Here is a 21,412-nt window from a genome sequence, read left to right as displayed (position 1 = left end):
GAATATGCAGAGTCGTAGAAACTAAGATGGGACTTGAGCAGTGTGTTTTCAGATCGAGTTGCAGCACAAATGGCACAATGTCTGCAGTCAGAAAGCTAGCTGAGAGGAAGCTAGAGATGTGGAAAGAGTCTAGCAGCTGGCCTTTCTTAGACTTGGAGAAAGCATATAACAAGGTCCCAACAGAGCTGATTTGGGAAGTCTTTTGATGACTCAAAGTCCTGTAAACATTGATAGAATTAGTGCAGGCAATATACAAGGATCCAATGACATAAGTATGAACAGTGTTTAACCTCAGAAAGGGGTTTCCAGTGGGAATGAGTGTGCATCAGGGTTTGTCTCTGAGCCCACTATTATTCATACTGGTGATGGACAACATTTGCAAACAGGTTTGAGATGACAGATCAATAAAACTGCTGTATGAAAAAAATATGGCTTTACAGGCAGATTTTGAATAAGAACTTAGCAAATAACAGAGTAATGGAATGCAAAGATGAAGTCACATGGGATAAAACTCAGTACAGACAATATGGTTGTAAATGATAGCTAATGAGAAAGTCTGAAGAAACTAAGGACTGAGATTTTAGGGAAAATAGTGTACCAGGTTAACAGCTTCAACTATCTGAGAGACGTGGTTTAGAAAAAGGGGAGTTTGAATGAGGGGGTCAAAGCTAGAATTGGAGGGGATGCAGCCAACTGGCACAGAGTGTGGGACAGAAGAATGCCATAGAAGCTGAAAAGTAAGGCGTAGAAAATAATGGTGCGACCAGCACTACCATATGATACAGAGACCTGGGCAGTTCAAGCAGAGCCGTTGAGGTAGCTAGAGGTGATGGAGAAGAAGTGCCTGAGATGGCTGGTAGGATGCATACTTTAGGACATATGAAGAAATGAGTACATCACAACAGAAGCCCAAATATCTCCAATTGCAGACAAGGTCAAACAGAATAGATTGTGATGGATTGTGCACATGCACAGGAAAGCAGAAGACAATCTAGTGAAGAAAAGTTGGGAAAGACAGGAAGAAGGCAAAAGGAAATAAGGTCATCCATAGGTTCATAAGTTCATAGGTTGGTACTAGGCTATTGGCCCTAGGGCCTATACAAGCCTAGCCATAACAATTCCCTGGATATTTCTTCCCACAATATTTACTTCCCAGCAAAGAGACGGATTGTGTGAGAGAAGACATGCAAAAGTCAGGTATGACTGCTGAAGAAGGTATGAGAGTGGCACTGAAATGAGAGAAATGGTGACACTTGACACAACACCCCGACCCCAAGTAGGAAATGTGAAAAAGGTGGTTGATGGTGATGATAACACTAACACAGTCAAAGTAACTATATTCATTGTGTAACAAGGGGTCCAGTATGTATTTCAATAATTAAAAGAGCAAGGACTAGCAAACCATAGCCAATGCAACCTCCATACCATCAGTAACTAGTAGTACAAATGTGTGCTTGTTTAACTGCTTCTTATAAAACTTTGCTTGAAATACCTGTACAACAGGTATGTCTGATACAAAGGCAAAAATGTAGTATTCACTACATCTTAACCACTACACGCTGACCAGTATCTGTCAGACATCATACATACTACTGTTACATTTACGCAACTAACACATCCTTAGGACAGACCCCAAAAAAGCAACATTTCCTAAACAGTTTCATTTCTGTAAATGTTCAATGTAGCAAAAGCATTGCTTGGATTAAGTGCACACTAAAATCTGCATATATCTCTGCAACAAAAGTTTTTATCTCTTGCAATGTGCACTAGGTAAGTACCCAAATATCTTGCTCAGAAAACGTTATAAGAAAATCAGAGTATTACAACGGTAAGGGCATTTATAAGAGAGCAAGTATACACAGCAGCATAGCTAAAACATTCTGTTGAAGACAGCAGCTTGGTTACTTACTGTGGTGCCTAAGTGCTACCGTAATATACCACTTCTTTGTATATTGTAGTGGCTTCACATCAGGCAATATACCATCTATAAAGTTCTAGCCTGGGTTTAACTAGCCCTACATTGCTTTGGTTTCTCATGTCTACAGGATCTGATGGCCAATACTCAGTGGCTGTTAGTGACTCTACTGGCATGGCTTAAATTTTCTGCTGCTTGGGCATTTGCACATTGGGGATCATGTCTCTGGAATATAGTACATCGTTGGTTGAGAATGGTTTCCACTGCTGGGTGACAACAAGCATTTCACAAAAAACTTACCTGTCTGAGCTAGCCTATGGCAGCCTTGCCTACTCTGATTGCCTTTACATGTGTTAGCAAACCAATAAGCTTTGGTTATTTAGTTTTACATACTTAATTTTTTATTTGTTGTTTTGTAGTCTTACTATAGTAATATATGTATTATTGGATCTCTGCATTATTTTAACATATACACTGTTCGGGATAAAGCACTTAAATAATTTTGAGGTTGAAGCTGAAGTTGCAGCACACATGCATGATGGTTGCATTTGTGTATGTGCTATATGTTCTGTATAGTGAAGAAATGGGAAGCACATTGGTAGCCTCTTTGGCTGCATTACACCTAGTAAATAGCTGCTGACTTCTTACAAAAAGGCATCCAGGTAACTACCTGTTAGTGGCATGTACATTATTTTTGGGCAATACCTTCAAACACAGGACACGGGTAGTGGTGGTGCACACTATGTCTGTAGGATGGTATATATGCTCACTTCTTATAGACATACAAACATTTACTTCTGTGGCACAGAAGCACATAGTACAGATATATTTATTATGTGCAACAGTGTGTGTCACATATATGTACAGTGGTGGCATGCTCTTAGTGTGATCCATGTCTAAGAATCTCACTGCTGACATGACTGTGTACAAATAACGGTGTACGCTGTGTCTCTGTGCCACTGCATACAGTGTTTATGACTCTTGCAGCTCTTCTTTGTAAAGACAGAAGTTTTAACAGTAGTTTAAAACTCTTAGCTTTCTTAGAGCATAAATAAATCATCAGCTGGGGCAAGACCTCTGTAAGCCCTTTTACTTCATCTTCACTTTACTAAATATATAGCTCTGAGCTTCCATAATGTGGGATATTTTATATGTAGTAATGCAAGTAGAAATGTGTTTCTAAAGTGAAATCTGCCATTTTTGAAAATTCTGACTTTGGCACAAAGCTCATTGGCATATCAACAAAAAATTCAGTAGTGGATCCCAGGGACTGATTGTGTATTGATGGCATTGCATTACATTTCCTTAACATCAGAGGAGACAAGACGTCTAGTCTGCCTCTGTAAGTGCTTTAAATGTCTACTTCCTGTCCATGCTTACCTCTCCCTTATATTTGTCCATCTCTCTCCCTTGACATGTTGATTCTCTCTCTACCATCCATTCTGGCACTTCATTCCATGTGTCCACAAACCTCTCTGTGAGAAAGTAATTTGGGGGGTTCAGGGAATAGTCACTATGTTATGTTGCCTCTGCTCCCTTGTCCCCCTCTATCTTTCTTGCTCTGAATGACCCCTCCAGATCTCCCTTGCATGATCTTGTGCACTAATCTCATGTTCTCTCACCCCCATCTGTTCTGGTCTCAAGTGAAAAGGCCTCCAGATCATCAAGCTGCTGGTTATATTTCTTGCCCTAAATCTTGTTCCTGCCGTTCTTTCTGATGGCTTTATTTTGGATTCTTTCCTGCAGTCTGACTTCCCTTTCCTACTCTGACCACCAGAACTGCACACAGTACTCAAGGTGTTGTCTGACCAATGTCTTCTGGCGTGAAAGCATTACATCTTTGCTTCTAGTGTCTGTCCCTTTGAGGATACACCCCCCTCACTCTGCTGCTACCACTGTCTTCTCAGTCTGCTCAAAATATTATTCAAAACCAGATGGGTCTTCTTCTGTTTTCATCTTTTTACTTTTCCTCACACCATTATCCATAGCTCTGACTGCTACATGTCTGACCCATTATCATAGCTTGTTTAGTCCTTCAGTTTGGTCCTAGTTTCCCATCTCCTCCTCGATCACTTCTCCCAGCGCATGCTTTTCTAAAATTCCATACTATTGTTTTTGTCTTATTTTTTACCCCTCCCCCACTACTCTAAACAACACAGTAGCATGACTACTGCTGGCTAGTGATGCCTTAAACTGGACATTCATGCCACATTGTGCATTGGTTAGGAAAATGCCCATATTTAGAATTCTATCCTTTCTGGTACAGTCTTGTATCAGCTGGTTGAGCCCAAGATCTCAGCCAACTCTTGCTCCCTTTTCCTACATCTTAACTGCCAAAGCATTTACCCCTAGCCACTGACCTAGCTGCAACCTTTGCCACATTCATGGCCTGGTACTCTTCTTCCTCTCTGGCTTTATATCCATTATGTAGATGGCTACTCCAACCTCATCTTTCCCTTCTCTGCCATTCCTAAACAACCTACATCCAGGCATCTCCATGTCTCACCCACCTTGTCATTTGATCATGTTTCTGTGATACCAGCAATGTCCCTCCACCCCTCCTGCATCACTACTTGCAACTTTATTGCAGTTCTGCATATTTTCTTACCCAGACTCCTTACATTGCTGCAGAGTAAGACTCTCAGCCATGGTCTGAGTCACATTTGATTGATGCTTTCTTGGTTATGCATCTCTTTTTACCTTCTTTTTAATGTCCAGCCATTTACCCCCTTCTGGTTCTTTGGCTTCCCCCTTCAAGCTTAGTTTAAAGGTACAATTATTCAGCCTTTTCTTTGAACCAGCCCTAAGCATCACCACTCCTTCTGTGGAGTCTGTCCCTTGTAGAATATGCTGGTCAGCCTGCTAGACCTAAGCCTTTCTACCTTCCGAATTGCTGCATGCAGCAATTATAGTCCCGCTATTCTTTCTAATCCTCTCCTTCCTCTGTTTACTAACTTCTGCCATAGATTACACTTCTATATAAAACATAAATTCAATGACTACAAATGCATTTATTGCAGACAGGATTGCAGGTCTTGTTGCTTTTCTGGATGCTGTAAATGCAAAGTAGATTAATTTACTGAGGGAAACATGACTAATTAATTTTGTCACTAGTTATTGCTAAAGGGCAGAATTTTCTGCCTGACATTGAAGACTGCAGTCTTTTCCTGTACTCCAAAATACTTGTTTAACATTAAGCATTTTTGTGTACTCTATTTTAAATCAAAGTCAGTTCAATGATGTGTGTCAAAACATGTAAACATTAGTAAATTAAATTAAATATAACACATAACTTCAAGGATTGATCTTTTTGTAACAAGAGAAAATATGAAAATGCATGCATATTAAGTTAATAGCAGGCCTGTAATCATCCCTTTCTGAAGAAATTTTTGAAAGTGTATGAAATCTGCATAACTAACCTTCAAATTCTTGTATTATGTTTGAGTATGCTTGTTTTACATGCAGAAAAACAAAAATGTGGTGCAGGTAAATGGTTCCACCAACAAGCCAGTGAAAATTTCAATAAAAGAGATAGAGGAACCAAACCACGGCCAACAAAATAATAAAAACAGTTTTTAATGGTAAGCACTTTTGCAGCAAGGTATGCTGCTTCATTAGACAATCCAATGTTACACATTCAACCATTTTAAAATAGAGAACATCCAATAAAATCAAGTATCCAATTATACATGCAAATATAAAAATCACTTCATATTTAAAGGTATATGAGATTCAACATTTGAGCAATATAAGTAACTATATCTCATCTTGATAATCCCCTAGCCTGCAAAACAGGCTTTATAGATATTTTATTATTAATGCCTTTACCCATTGTGGCCTTCATTCATTCTAGTTATCCATTCTAATTCAGCTGTTTCAGTTTTATAGTTCTCCCTATATCTCTCACCTTCTCATCTGTGCATAATATGTCCCAGTTCAGAAGGTGAGAGATATTGTGGGGGGGGGGGGGGAGGCCCTAGATATAAATTCAAAAATACAAAATCTCTTAAAAGATTACTATGTGGTCCCGAGAATGATTATATGAATCAGGTGGATATTAATGATGCAGACACTTTTCCTTGCAATGGCACTTTTCCTTGAAATGGCTGCAATGGTTTGATTCCTCTATCTCTTTTATTGAAATATGCTTGTTTTACACTTGTCCAGTTTGGAGATGTCACCATTTTTAGAATAAACAAACAAACAAACAAACAAAAAGTATATCACCCATTTGAATGATGTAAGAAAGCTGACTACAGACTATAAGGCAGATACACTTTGAGTCATGTTTCAGAATTCCCCAGGGCATATTTTAAAATGTTCTGTGTGAAAACCTCCTTATCTGTTCTTGATTAATTGTAAAAGGTGCATCAAAAATAAAGATGTCTAATTTACACAAATCAATAAGAAGTATGCAGAATTGTTACATCATAAGATTATGATTAACTTAGAAAAGATAAAAATAAACTCATACTCTACTAATCCAGCACACCTGAGACACTTAACTAATAGAACAAAAAAATAATCAAATCTGAACAAATAAAATAAATATTTATTCCTAATACTAACAAAAGAGTTACAGATCTAAATGATATTTTAGAAGCATTCAGACTTCAATTTAACTTTGATAATTCCCTAAACACCCAAGATACACCTACCAAGGATATAAAAAAATACTTAGAAAATAATATTCATATTAAATTATCACAAGAACAAATAGACATTATAAACAAACCAATCAATATGACAGAATTAAAATCACAAATTAAAAAGCTCAAGACAAATAAAGCACCTGGCCCAGACAATATACTGCCAGAAATGTATAAATTAATACCCAATCAAGCCATACCCTTACTATTAAAAGTATATGATATAGCCAAAAAAGATTTGAACATACCACCCTCTTAGAAATATTCATTGATATCTCCAATTATCAAACCAGATAAAGATGAGAAGCAGTGCTCTTCATATAGGCCAATATCATTACTCAATATAGACTATAAGATGTTTATGGCTATATATGCAGATAGGATCAAACACTTTCTTCCTTTCTTAATTCACAAAGATCAAACAGGTTTTATTAAAGGAAGAAACACTTCAGATAATATTAAAAGAATACTAACATTAATAGACTATCGCAAACATAGAGTCCTAGATTTAAATGTAATCTCATTAGATATTAATAACACTTTTGATTCTGTTAACTGGGACTTTCTTTCACTAGTTTTTAAAGAATATAACTTTCCTTCTAATTTTAATAACCTTATCCAAATACTATATGAAAAATCTACTGCATATGTTAAACTAGGATCACATAGATCAGGCCCTATAACAATCAAAAAGGGAACTAAACAAGGCTGCCCTTTATCACTATTGTTATTTGCATTACTCATAGAACCCTTTGCAAATCAAATCAGATCAAGCAATAACATAAAGGGCATATGTATTAATAAAATGTTAAACCTTAAAATCCAACTCTTTTCTGATGACATACTTTTAACTCTCTCAGATGCCAATGAGTCTTTGAATGTTCTATTTAACTCAATGAATAAATTTCAAAATATTTCAGGCCTAAAATTTAATGAAAACAAAACTAAAATTATGCCCTGTAACTGTAAAAAATATATAAACAAAAGATTTTCCAAATATATAGTAACAGAAAATAAATTATTATACCTGGTTTTCTCTACAGCTTTTAAGTTTTTTTTCACTAGACAAAATAGAACAAACAATTGGTTATTGGAATAAATACATCTTTTCAACAGCAGATAGATTATATCTTATTAAAGCAATCATATTTCCCAAAATATTATACTTAATACAAAACGTTTCATTGCCACCTCCCAAATATATTATTCAAAGGTACAATAAACTAATTTTAAATTTTCTATGGTTTCCAAATAAACCCCATATAGCCTTAAATAAGCATTTACCAGATTGAGAAGATGGTGGAATTAATTTTTATATTACCTCCTCTGTTATTAAAAATATAACGCTATAGTTAAATAATTCATACACACCTATATGGAAACAAGCGCAAGAGCAGATTTACATAGAATTTAATTACAATCATATACAAGACAATTTAACTGTAATATCATCACCCCTTATATGGATGTTAAAAGATTATTTTTTAGGAAAAAAGAATAATATCAATAAATTACCATCAAACTATATAGGCTCTACATTATCAGTGTTCAAAACATATATAAACAAAATACCAAATATTAATTCTTGGATTTTTCTTATTTTCCCTATAGCTTTTACACCCACTATTCTAGACACATCCCAAATCTTAAAATTAATATACTCAAGAAAGAATCATTACTCTTTTGGCATCAACTTATAGAGAAAGGGAAAATACTAACAAATGAACAGATAATTTACAATTATAATATAAATAAAGACTACTGGTTGCTTTTACAAAATCTAAGACATTTTCTTATAAATAAAGTAGAACAAATGCAACCTTCAGTTAGACATGAAGCTCTAAAACTCATTGAATACCTTATTCTTATCACAAAACAACCTTATCAGGGTACAGGTTACTTATCTAATATCTATAAAATTGTTAAAAAAACAAAAAATTATCATGAAAAATCATACTGAGATTATTATACTTTAATAAACAACCATCCTCCAATTGAAGAAGAAAAAAGTAATGTTCTAAAATCTTCCAAATTTTCTATATTATCAAAATACTGGCAATTATTCACTTGGAGATATCTACACAGAAGTTTCTATACACCACATATGCTAGCCAAAATGTTTTCTAGTGAAGATCAATGTTGGAGATGCCAAATCAAGATAAAAGCAGATTGGCAGCATGTTTTTTATGAATGTATATGTCTCAATATGTACTGGAAGTCTATTAACTATTTTTTTCAGACTGTTTATAATGATAATTTTCAATTAACAAAGCCTATAATTTTATTCAATTCTCCTATTCCAAGCTGTGTACCAAAAAAAAGACACTAAAATCCTATGGTCACTACTGGCAATTTCACGTAAAATCATAACTATATACTGGAAAAAAGAGGCTTCTCCTACGTTCAAGGAATTTAAGAATTTAACATCAACAGTTGCTCACATGGAAATATTAACAGTGAAGAACAGAACTAAAAGATCTACTTCATACTATTACTCTTGGATGAAAGTACTGGAAATACTTGAAAAGATCGACGAAGATATATCATCTTATGTTTTTAACTTTATATAATATGGAATTTCAATGTTATTTGCATAGACACCAATGTAAATAGTTATATAATGGTTTGAAGTTAGTAATGTTTTAGAATTGTAAATATGTTATTTATCTATATTTCATGTAATGTTTCTTAAGACATCTTATTTTAAATAATAAAAAAAATATTTAGTGAAAAAAAAATAAAGATGTCTCTCACCTGGTCAGAACAAATCACATGACTGTATTAATTCTCAGCTTAAGTAAATTCAGTTCTGAATCACAAGTCAAAATAAACAGATCAAAATGTCTGCAAAAGAACCATATACCAGGATCCTGTTATAGCCAGACTGGATCTTTCATTAAAACATGATTTCTGAGGCTGAGTTATATATTCTTCTGGGCCCTAAAATTACACTAAACCAAACAATGAGTAAGCCGTAGTAAATAGTAAATATAATTTCTGTAACTGCCATGCTTCTTTCAGATGCAATCACATTAGAAATGTGTTTCTTTATTAGTATTAGAAAAAAAAGAGTCATATAGCTACTTTCCTTGAGATTCATGTACAGAGCTGTATTCCATGATACAATCACTCAGCATCATGATTTTATGATAGGACAGATCATCAATAATAATTAAAAGAAAGGTAGAATAAAAATACTCTGATGTTGAGGGATGAAGCACTGACTATGGACCAGGCAACATAGGGCTGATAAATGACCTGATTGACTGACAGAGAAGCAGGGAGGATCAGTATGCTTATCCCTGGGTGAAGTTCCGTGATGGGGAGGGTGGATCGCTCATAACATTCCTGTGAAGCTTGACGCTTGAAGTGATTTCTGGGTGGGCCAGCAGGCTGCCTAAATAAGTGCATCTGCCCTACAGCTCGGGACAGACAAATCCTCAAAGGCCATACCTCATTGTCTGTCCATCCCCACATTAGAACATCTCCACTCTGCATTTACACTGCCCTTCTCTAACCCTTTGATAGCCTAGGTGGTCCCAAACCTGGAGGGTAGTCTCAGAAGCATAAGTAAAGTGCAAAGTAGCAGCACTTGAGCATCTGATAGACAGCTAGATGCATACCAGGGACCCAAAAAAAAAAAAAAAAAAAAGAATTGAGCAACTGAGCAGAGTGCATAATGGAAAACCAGCTACATGCCCAAATTCCTTAGAAAAACAGAGGTGTTTCATTGATATATATCTGTGTGAGTAACTGTACATTGGTGTTGCACAAGCAGTACAAACCCAATGCAATATATAGTAATGCTTATATCTAGGGTTCCACACCCCAAAGTAATGCAAAGTTGTGCTCGCTGTCTACATAAACTGATAGTAATGTTTATTGTCCAAGGGCACTCATCTCCATATGCTATTAATAAATATACATAGTAATGGTCATTGTTCAGGCACACCCTCATGCACCCTACTCTGCTGTATAATGCTGCTGGCCCTTCGTGGAAACACGCTGGTATATTACACCTGAAAGTGACATACTAATGTGAAGAATTGAAAGGCTGTTTATGCAGCTCATTATAATGAGCTATAAATGACACAGGTGGACAGTGGTCTCTCCAGTGATAACCACATCACCACAGTAGTCAGGAAATCCTTCTGCATGGCACACCTCATCACAAAAGCTTTCTCATCCAGGAAAAAAGAGGTCATTGTTCCCCTCTACTCATCACTCATTAGACCCATTATAGACTACAGCGCCCCTTTTGTTATGTATCCCACAAGACATCTACAACAACCGGAAAGGCCGCAGGAATACCTCACAAAGAGAATTACTGGCCTCAAACAGATGCCCAACATAGACCATCTCAAAAAACTCCAGCTTTACTCTGTCGCATATCACCTACTCAGAGGCAATCTCTGCCTAACATACAAAACTATGTCAAACCCAGAGCTGTTGGACATGCTCCAATTAAAGAAATCCCAATCCCTCTAAGATACACGCTCTAGGGGACCTAAACCTTGTCACCACAATAAACAGAACATGCTGGAGGGATAGATTCCTGTCCCAGAGACTTCCCATACTCTGGAGCATACTACCTATCTATATCAAACAAAACTCCTCATTAGCACTCTTCAAGAAAAATCTTGATGATTGGATGGAAGATAGGAAATTCACCCCGGGGATCACTTCTGTGGCTCTGCTCAACAGGGGCACAAGAAAATAATTTTCTTGGGTGGCGAAAGCCAGGGTACCTTTTTGGTTAGGCTTATATGGGCCCTAGGGTCAATAGCCTAGCACCTACCTATGAACCTATGAACTTATAAATGGTGCCTGGTCAGCATGGCATATGCACGCAGTGTAAAAATCATGTACACATGTGCAGATCACCCTCGTGAAGTACAAGTAACAATGAAACAGGCCCTTATGCCTTGTTAAGGAGAAGGACTAGCATGTACTTGGACCTGAACTGCTCAGCTATGTGCATTATACTGTAGCATGTGACACAGTCCAGAATGGTATGATTCTGCTGTCTTTGAAAGTGACCTAGGAGCGTATAACACATCAATGTGCTTATAATTTATAAGGTAGCGCAAATTAATGTGAGTTTGTTGTATTGATTTTCAGAATACATACTTGATGTTTATAAACTGCTTTCTCTACGCCATCGGGGTTCCATGTATATTGTGCAGCCTGTTTGAGTGAGAGCTTTATTTTATTTTAAAATGTTTTTTTTTTTTTTAAATAAATGCTTTGTTAAAAGCACTTGTTCTTTTCAGGTAATTTATCATGACCAGAGATAAGTGACCGTACCTCTCAAATGTCCATATATTAGCAGAATGTCTAGATTTGTGCCTCATATTTGTGGTCTGTCTTAAAATTTGTGGTTTTCTAACTAATCAATAAAGATAGCTGCCAATAAATAATGCCACCTACTTGAGTTTTAGATTTAATAGCCTTCAAAAAATTGATGCTAATGCAAAACCTGTCATTCTAACAACTTTGTAAGTATATGAGCAATATTTAAAATTTGCCCCTGATTCTGGGCCTTTGTCCCTCCATTATTTTTGTCTGTCTCCAGATTTCTTATGCTTAGAGGTTGACAGGTATGTGACTAGCCCTGATTACTATACAGAAAGAGTCATGCAATTTCATTTTTGTGGGACTTACTATCACTTATGACATTTAAATCCCTGCCTAAACTGAACTAGTTGCTTTATGTCAGTGTCACTACGGACAATATGGGTGAGCGTGTGCGTGTCTGTGTGCGTGTGTGTGTGTGTGTGTGTGTGTGTGTGTGTGTGTGCACATGCACATATGTGTGTGTGTGTGTGTGTGTGTGTGTGTGTGTGTGTGTGTGTGTGTGTGTGTTTGCCTCGGTATATTTGCTTTATGTAAGTGACAGTGCAGAGTGTGTACTTGTGTGTGTCCATGCTCATAAGCGTGTGTGTGCTTGCTTGCTTGCATGTGTGCATAAAGTGAGAGGTTAGGAGTGGGACCTCTTATTGAGTGATCAGTATAGAAATAGCTGGGTACTTGCCTGAAATACTGCTTTTGCATTTGGTTTGTAGATGTGCTCTGCAGTCTGTTCCAGTGATGGTAGGCCTTGGACTGATTTCTTAGAAGTACAATGCTATCAGGCGGAAGTAGTTTCTTTATGCTCATAATGTTGACTTTTATTCTGGGTGGTAGCACATCATGATTATTCAGATTCTGGTTTTATGATGTGTGACACTTTCTATCGTATTGTTTATAATAAGTTAAAAGAATGGGAGATACTGAGGATAATGGCTGTCTAAGGAAGCATGTTTGAGAGTGGAGTAGTAGGATAGAATGGTGCCTTTTTGGCCCATGAGCAAGGGGCAGATATGCAAGCGAGAGTTTGAGTTACCAGAAAAGAGTTATAAGGGAGAAGCACAGTATGAGGTTGAGCAGCTCAAGCAGTAAGGATGGAGGGAGCAGGTGCAGCTGGCAGGTGAAGGCTGGTGCAGAAACTGGAATGAAGGTACAGAACAGTACATGGCCACATTGAACATAACTGTGACATAATAAATGCCACAAAGTAATGTAGAAAGAGAAGGGGTACAAAAACAAATTATTCTAAGCTAGATGGAAGGGAAGAAGGTGACTTGATGGTATAGCTGAACACATGGGAAATAATGCACACACAGAGCAATGGACAAGGAGTCTGGTGGCATGGACATTTAATAATGAAGTTTGGTTACATGTGAGAATGAATAAATAATAAATTACTGTTTTGCTTGGACAAAGGAGCAGAGGGGGAAAGAAGAAAGGAATAGAGAATCTCAAGTCTTGGAAATTTTAGAATGGCCTGAGTATACATGGAGACCTAAACACACCAAAAATATAAAGTTACAAGCTAGTTGTGTTGAACCTAAAGTAAAGGGGAAATGTGGGGGACAAACAGGAAGATATATATATAATGTGATTTAAAAGACACTCACTGTTAAGGAATAAGCAAACAATTGTGGGATTTGCAAAAAAAAATAAGAAAAGGAGGGAGAAACTAGAGCAAAACATACTGAAGTAAGAATAAAAAAGTTGAGGAGATTGGAGGAGGAGGTGGAAAGACATAAAAATAAATTGCTTGAAATTAAATCCAGGTTGGACAATGGTAGTATAAAAATGGATGACCTAGGGAACACAGTTCATAAGGATAACTTTAGAATTGTAGGAGTGTCAGAAAGGGTGGAAAAGTTCTAAACATTTGTTCAGACCTTGGTCACAGTCTTACTAAAGGAGAGTTGAAGCTTCAGTCTGCAAATTGACTGACTGCACAGGGTCAGGAAAGCTGACAGCCCAGGTGCTCAAAATCAATGTATCATTGTAAAGTTGAATAGCCACAACCTAAAAAGTGGATGTTAGGGCAAACAGCATAGAAGAGTAGTCTGATGATTGTAGGCACACAAGTAAAACTGGTAGAAGACATTTTAGCCTTGGTGCACCAACAGAGAGTGAAGATGAGGCCAATGATGGCAGCTGAGGCAGGAGGGGGCATTGAGTAAGTCTGTGTACCTTGCATTCATAAGAATTAAAAGGTAGGGGAGGACTTATTACTATCACAATAAAGAAGAATCTATGACACTTTATACAGACACAATGAAGGGAACAAATAAGTTGAGACAATGGCCACCACTAGACAGAGCATTAAGAGATACAGCACTTGAGGTAAGATGAGGAGGAGAAATGTGCAGGCATGCAGTGTTGCAGCAACAAGAAGTGGACTTGAGTGAACAAGATGGGCCGATATGGCACCCAAAGGGATTAACGGCAAAGGGAATGGAAAACAAAGATCCATGGAAGTAGGAGGATAGAGGTAAAGGCTTAAGTCCCCACTGTATGCTTTAATAGGGACAAGCAAGGTAATACAAAGTACCCCTGAAAATGTTGGAGAAGGGAGGAAAGGAGAGTATAGGGAAAGGTCACCTTTAAAGACCTCAAAAACTAAATGAAGCCAGTCCTTTTGGACTATATGAGATGAACTGAGAGAGGAGGAATTGGCAGAAGAGTGGATTGATATGGAGAAGGGAGTGACCCAAGATGAGCCAGGAGAGGAAAAGTGGGGAGAAAGGAGATGCAGCTAAATCTAAACCAAGGCAGATGGCAAAGATTCCAAAGATTACCAGCTGGTTTATTAAGGTGTGGAAGCCTCTGATCCTGTAAAATGACCTAGGCCCTGTCTGTGGAACCCAACAAATGCAGGACATTTGTAAGAAACGCCAAGAGCAAGGCCTGCTTCACTGTGTGCCTCTTTTGTACTTTATATGTTCTCCAGGTTCAAGTAGTAAGTAGTTTCACTAAAGAAACAAGCTAATGAAGGAGAAGATGGAAGTGAATGATGATGTCTGGTGGAAAAGGAGTGAGAGAAGGTGAGTAGTAAGAAGAAGAGTTACAAAAGACATTAAAAATCTTTGAGTGAGGTAATTCTTTTGATTTATGCAAGAGGAAAGGGGTGTAGGAGTCCGTAGTTTGGACACTGACCCAATGGGTGACTGAATGTTGTCCACTTATGGACAAATGATGGACACATGCCGTAGACATGATTATGATTTGGAAAGGTATGGTACATTTTCTGATAAAAGGAAAAGAATACATATTCATAATGTTCCAGTTAAATATATAGACTTCCATCTTTAGATCTATATAATTGTAGTCTAAGCCCTGTGTGTATGTAACATAAGTAGTAAGAAAAAGTTGTTGTTGTTGTGTCTTTTGGCTTTTCCCGGTTAGGGGTTGCCACAGCGGAACTCCGGTCCGCTAATGATCGGTAGTGGATTTTTACATGCCGAGTTGCCAGCCCTGACGCATAACCTTCAACGAAGGTACACCCATTCACTCATGTCTCCACACAGAAGACGCTCTAGCTGAGAATCAAACAGGACAACATCTTACTGTGAGGCAACAACTCTACCGCAGCACCACCACCGCAGTACAAGTTGTAAGAAAAAGTAATGTGTTATATTGAAAATGTCATTAATTTCATTGACAATAGTTATAGCATAACTTGTCTGGTTTAATGAGTTATATTTATTAGCCTAGTAAGCCAAGGAAGGTAGGTTAAAATAGGGGCATTTCTTTCTATTTTGTACATGTTCAAAATAATACCAGCAGATCAATGTAATTACAACCTACTTCAGTATATTTCTAGATTAAAGAAGGGTGTCTATAAAATGAATAGCTAGAACATAAGTTTTAAAGGCCAATTATTACAATATACTTAACTTGTGTAGTAAATACATTGAGGCACAGACTTTTCAGAGCTGAACCATGCAATATGTGGAGTTTGAAAAGGCAGGATAATGAGTTGTAATGCAGGAAGTCACATGACAAGGGCAATATTGAAGGGGGGAGTGTCTGCAGACTCTAGAGAGTGAGAAGAATTGAGCAGGATAGCTTACTATCAAAATCTTAAAAACTGAAAAATACCATTCGGAACATCAAATGGCAAGGTTGAATCCCTCCATATTAATTAGGCGAAAATGTCAAATCTGGTGAATGAATTCAGCAGATTCAAAATTTTCACCGAATATCAAACATGATGTCCATACAGGAGCTCAGGTAAGTGTCAGTCCTACACTTCAAATCACGTTTCTGCAGGGGGGCAAGTGCTGCCCCCTGCAAGGTAACTATTTTGTTGTAGGACCTAAACTGGGACACTTAAACTGCAGCCTATTTATAGATCTACAGCCCTACACTAATCCCTGCGTCCTACATGTGGAACATGCCTTGCAACACTAAATTCACATGGTAGTTATGTAACTTGTATTTCTCATGTCAAATATCACTGATTATCTCTAAGTTAATAGAACAGCATTTTTTTTCAGTTCCAAAAAAGCCAAAGTTTTTTTTTTTTTTTAATACTGCCTGGTCTAATAAGCTATCAAGCTTAAGTCTGATTGCTACTATATGAATCCCTGGCTGAACCTCTCACGTGTCAACCAGGAACTCTTCTTACCTTCCTCTTCTACACCAGGTCTTATTTAAAAAAAGGTAAGTAAAACCTTTCTATTTAGCAAAAAGTGAACTTAAAAGACTTTCACTAAGTGACTCCTTACAAAGAAAAGGATTTTACTGACACAATAACATATAATACAAACTCTAGCGGAGTTATGTTTTGCCATTCATGCCCAAATACAAGTCTGTCAAAGAGGTCACATGCTGAGCAACGGTTCTGGTATCTCCCGTGAGTGTGTTTTAAATTTATTGTTTTGAACATTTTTCCAGTAAGCAGTGAAACAAAATTTATGAACCAACAATGACAAAACTACCCAATTTAGAACATTTCCATCATAAAAGTCTACTCAAACGTGTGTCAATCAGTAAATGTGCACAATCTCTGCAGAAGTAAAAGCCATTTATATAATTCCACAATAAAGAGATCTGTAACTAATGAAGACATTGCTGCTAGCAAACAACTTTATATTTCATTGTTTCATCTACAAATAAAGTGTCTGTTGCCCTTGAAGAATAAATTGCCTATGTTACATTAAAGAAATGATAAGCTGGTAATATTGCAATAGTCTCTGAAAACTTGAGTGGGTTGCTAAAGCATATGTTTTTACAATAAAAGGTATAGCATCATGTCCCTGTTCTAATTGCAGAATAGCATATAAGACAACCATGTAAAGAATAGAAATGATTTTAAAGTCAACAAAATATAAATCTCACTGCACTATACAATGCCAAAGTATGGGGTATGTGTACATGTTTGGCTTTGTAGACTGGTGATGGCAGTTGCTGTTAAAAACCTCCACAGTTCAAGAGAATAACCTGAAGAAACAATGGTGCTCTGTTTATTTCCTAAGGAGGTGGGTGTGACATTTAGAGGAGGCATTATGAATCAGTACATTCTCCAGTTTGTTAGCAACATCAACCTGTTAATCTCAGTTTTCTATCGTCTCTCTCAAATTAGCTGTTATGAGTAAAAACATCGAAGATACTGCAATTTCTAAAAGGAAGAACACTGCAAAAGTGCGCACAAAACATGAAAAGGGACTACTCTTCTAATAAAAACACAATTAAACAGCTAAGAGCCTAAAAATAAACCACAAATTAACAGACCAATAAAAACAACACAATTGTCATTATGTAAGAACAATAAACAATCTCCTGAATGGATATTATGAAGAAATAAGAAGCTTTCCCCGAATGTTTACTATTCCCCCAGAATACTAACTTATACAGCTGCAAGCACATCAACACTTACAAGCTGATGCCCCTTAATAACACTGCTTGATGGCAAGCACATTACTTTGAATATAATGCCAAACTACAGTAATACTAGTGATAAAGTGATTAGCTTAATCAATAAACACTCAACGCAAATGACTGAAAGAACATTATCGACAGCAGAGAGCTAATCTCTGCATAAGTTACACAGCACTCTGAAGCGCTAAACAGTTAACACGTCAGTATATAGCAAAATATTATATGTATGCACTGTAGCTCCCACTGTATTTCATTGTAGAAGTAATAGACTGTAGTTTTTCATTACACCACAAGGTGGAGCTGTTTCAGGAATATAAAAGACAATTTTGAAAGTGAAAGAGGAGACTGCGATACTAACTGAAGGAGGGAAGACTGAAACTGGTAGCTGAAGGGAAAAAGGGCCTTGAAGCATGACTGGATTTTCTTTTCTAGTGCTTTGGGACAGGGAAGTGAAGTAGAAGTTTGTGTCTGTCTGTTGCTGAAATCCTGGATGATGATATTTTTGTGGAATCAGGAGAGAAGTCTGAAACCAGTACTTCCATACCTACATATAATTCAGCAAGAACAGGAGTTCCTTTGGACCTAGTACAGAGAAGCCATAGATGATTACCAGAGTTCTAGCAGGTGATTTTTCTACTTTTCTCATCAGAGGAACCACAGTGCCTGGTCACTAGGATATTCTTGGCGGAGTGGTGAGAGGCTCTGGCCATCATTTTATATTTTTATAAGATTGTGGATCTCCTCAAATGCTTTGTGCATTACAAATAGCTGGGATCCATATGAGCTCCAACTTGGGCCCCATCATGCTGGCAGCAAGACTGTAAGTAGTCAGTGGCCAGTAAACAGGGTATAATAGAATGTTGGTCTGTTTAGAATTGATCAAGGGGGTTGAGGGTGTTAGTACTGCTCAATGACATTGCATTTTCTCATATTTGTATTATTGCATTATAAATCTTCATTGTTCAATGACATTGCATTTTTCTCATGTTAGTACTGCTGCCTTCAAGAATTTTGCTGTTCAATGACATTGCATTTTCTCATATTTGTATTGTTGCATTATAACTCTTTTATTGCTTAATGAAATTGCATTTTCCCTATGCATACTTCTAGCTCATCTGAGGTGAACAACCAAATTGGAAAGCCATCTTAGCCAAAATCTCAGTATCTGAGACTACAGAGCATTACTAAGCAAGAGTCTTATCCGTTAAAATGTCGAGGTCAACCGGTGGTACCTCCACACATGCTGACTGCCGTACAGCTGAACAGCACCGGAAACAGAAACTACCTGATGGCCTACAGGGACCGTCCCCTGCCATGTCAGTAAAAATAGAAGGAGTGTATAGTAAAGCACTGTTGGATACTGGTGCACAAATCACCATTTTGTACAGCGACTTCTACCAAAAATACTTAAAGCATTTGCCACTTGAAAAGTTAGAAGATTTGGAGATCTGGGGGCTAAGTGACATGAAGTTCCCTTATGATGGTTATGTCTCACTCAAGTTAGAATTTTCCACTTCAGTTGTTGGGTCAACAGAAGTTTTTGAAACACTCGCTGTTGTGTGCCCCAGGCCAAAAGGAAAGGATTCAGCATCTATTTTAGTGGGGACAAATACTGACCTTGTCAGAAAAATGCTAATGCCTCAGTTGACCCAGGAGCACCCAACACTACATCCTCTCCTGAGACCAGTTTTCTGTGCCCTTCAAAGGGAGAAGGATAGTAAGAAAGATGAAATTGGTCATGTGTGCACCCTGTCTGGGAAAGAGCATATAATTCATCCTGGTCAGGTCACCTGCTTGAGAGCCAAAGTGAGGATGTGTGGACAAACAGTTTCCTCTCATCTCATGATGGAAATGGATCCAGAAAGTGACTTGCCAGACGTTTGGCTTGCAGACAAGTTAAAGCACCCTTATAACACTTTGCCTGTGGGGTTAAAGAATAAAGGAAGTACTCCCATTGTCCTGCGTTCAGAAGTGCATTTGGGAAATGTTTATGCTGCCACTCCCTTACCTGCTTCTGTGTTGACAAGGAATGAGAGCAGGGCCAATGAGTTGAAGCTGGAAGATATTGATATAGGAGGTGGTCTCTTGCCCCCTGAGTGGCTAACCAGAGTTAAACAGCTACTAATGAAAAATAAAAAAATGTTTTTGTACTAGTTAACTAGATGTGGGCTGTGCAAAAAGTGCAGAACACCGAATAAGAGAAAAGGAGGACCGGCCTTTCAGGGAATGTTCCAGAAGAGTAGCTCCAGGAGACCTGGAGGACTTAAGAAAACATTTGGAAGAACTAAAAGCCGCAGGGATAATTTGGGAGTCAAGAAGTCCATATGCCTCTCCCATTGTCATTGTCAGGAAAAAGAATTAGTCAATTAGCATGTGTGTTGACTATCGTACTCTGAATCAGAGAACCATTCCAGACCAGTACACAACTCCCCAGACTGAAGATGCTATAATTGCCTGGTGGGCAGTAAGTGGTTCAGTGTGCTAGACTTAAGGAGTGGATACTATCAAATTTCTATGCACCCAGAAGATAAAGAGAAGACTGCCTTCATCACTCCTTTGGGATTTTTTGAGTTTGATCGCCTACCTCAATGTTTATCAAATGCACCGGCAACTTTCCAGAGAATCATGGAAAGAACAGTTGGGGACATGCATCTCCTGGAAGTCTTAGTCTACCTGGATGACATCACTGTTTTTGGAAGGACCCTAGAGGAGCACGAAGAAAGACATTGGATAAATGCAAGTTCTTCCAACTTTCAGTGACCTATGTGGGACATGTAGTGTCTGCAAATGGAATATCCACAGATCTCAGCAAAGTTGAAGCAGTGACATCTTGGCCCAGACCCAAAACTATCACAGAGCTGCAATCTTTTCTGGGGTTTTGCAGTTACTATAGAAGTTTTGTGGAAGGATTTTTCAAAGATGGCAAGACCCCTCAACCATTTGCTCTGAAATGATGAGAAAGCAGGTGAAACAGATGAAGATACCCTTGTGAAAAAACCTAAGGGACTGAGAGGTTCTAAAGAACTCATTGAGAGTCATTGGGCTCCTGAGTGCGAAGAGTCATTTGAACAGTTTAAGTATTGCATCACACATGCCCCTGTGCTGGCATATGCTGACTCAACAAAGCCATACACTTTACATGTGGATGTTAGCAGAGATGGCTTAGGAGGAGTCCTTTACCAGGAGTATGACAAGAAGCTGAGACCTGTGGCTTTTATCAGTTGGAGTTTATCCCCCACAGAAAGAAACTACCCTGCACACAAGTTGGAATTCCTTGCCTTAAAGTGGGCGGTAGTGGACAAGCTGCATGACTATCTCTATGGGGCTGAATTTGAAATGCAGACTGACAACAATCCTCTGACATATATCCAGATGACTGCAAAGCTAGATGCTACTGGCCACAGATGGATGGCAGCTCTATGCAACTATAATTTCAGTTTGAAATATCGCCCAGGACATAAAAATGGAGATACTGATGGTCTGTCCAGAAGAACTCAGGGAGACTTACACCCTGACGATGAATGGGTGGAAATTCCAGCACCAGGGGTGAGAGCTATGTGTCAGATTGCAACCTGCTATCAACACACTAAATGTTGGGCCCAGAAGTTGGGTCTGTCTGCAGCAA

The sequence above is a fragment of the Protopterus annectens genome, chromosome 11.part0, assembly GCF_019279795.1.
Source record: "Protopterus annectens isolate FY-2018-M chromosome 11.part0, PAN1.0, whole genome shotgun sequence".
Taxonomy (NCBI): domain Eukaryota; kingdom Metazoa; phylum Chordata; order Ceratodontiformes; family Protopteridae; genus Protopterus; species Protopterus annectens.
This window is presented reverse-complemented; position numbering follows the sequence as displayed.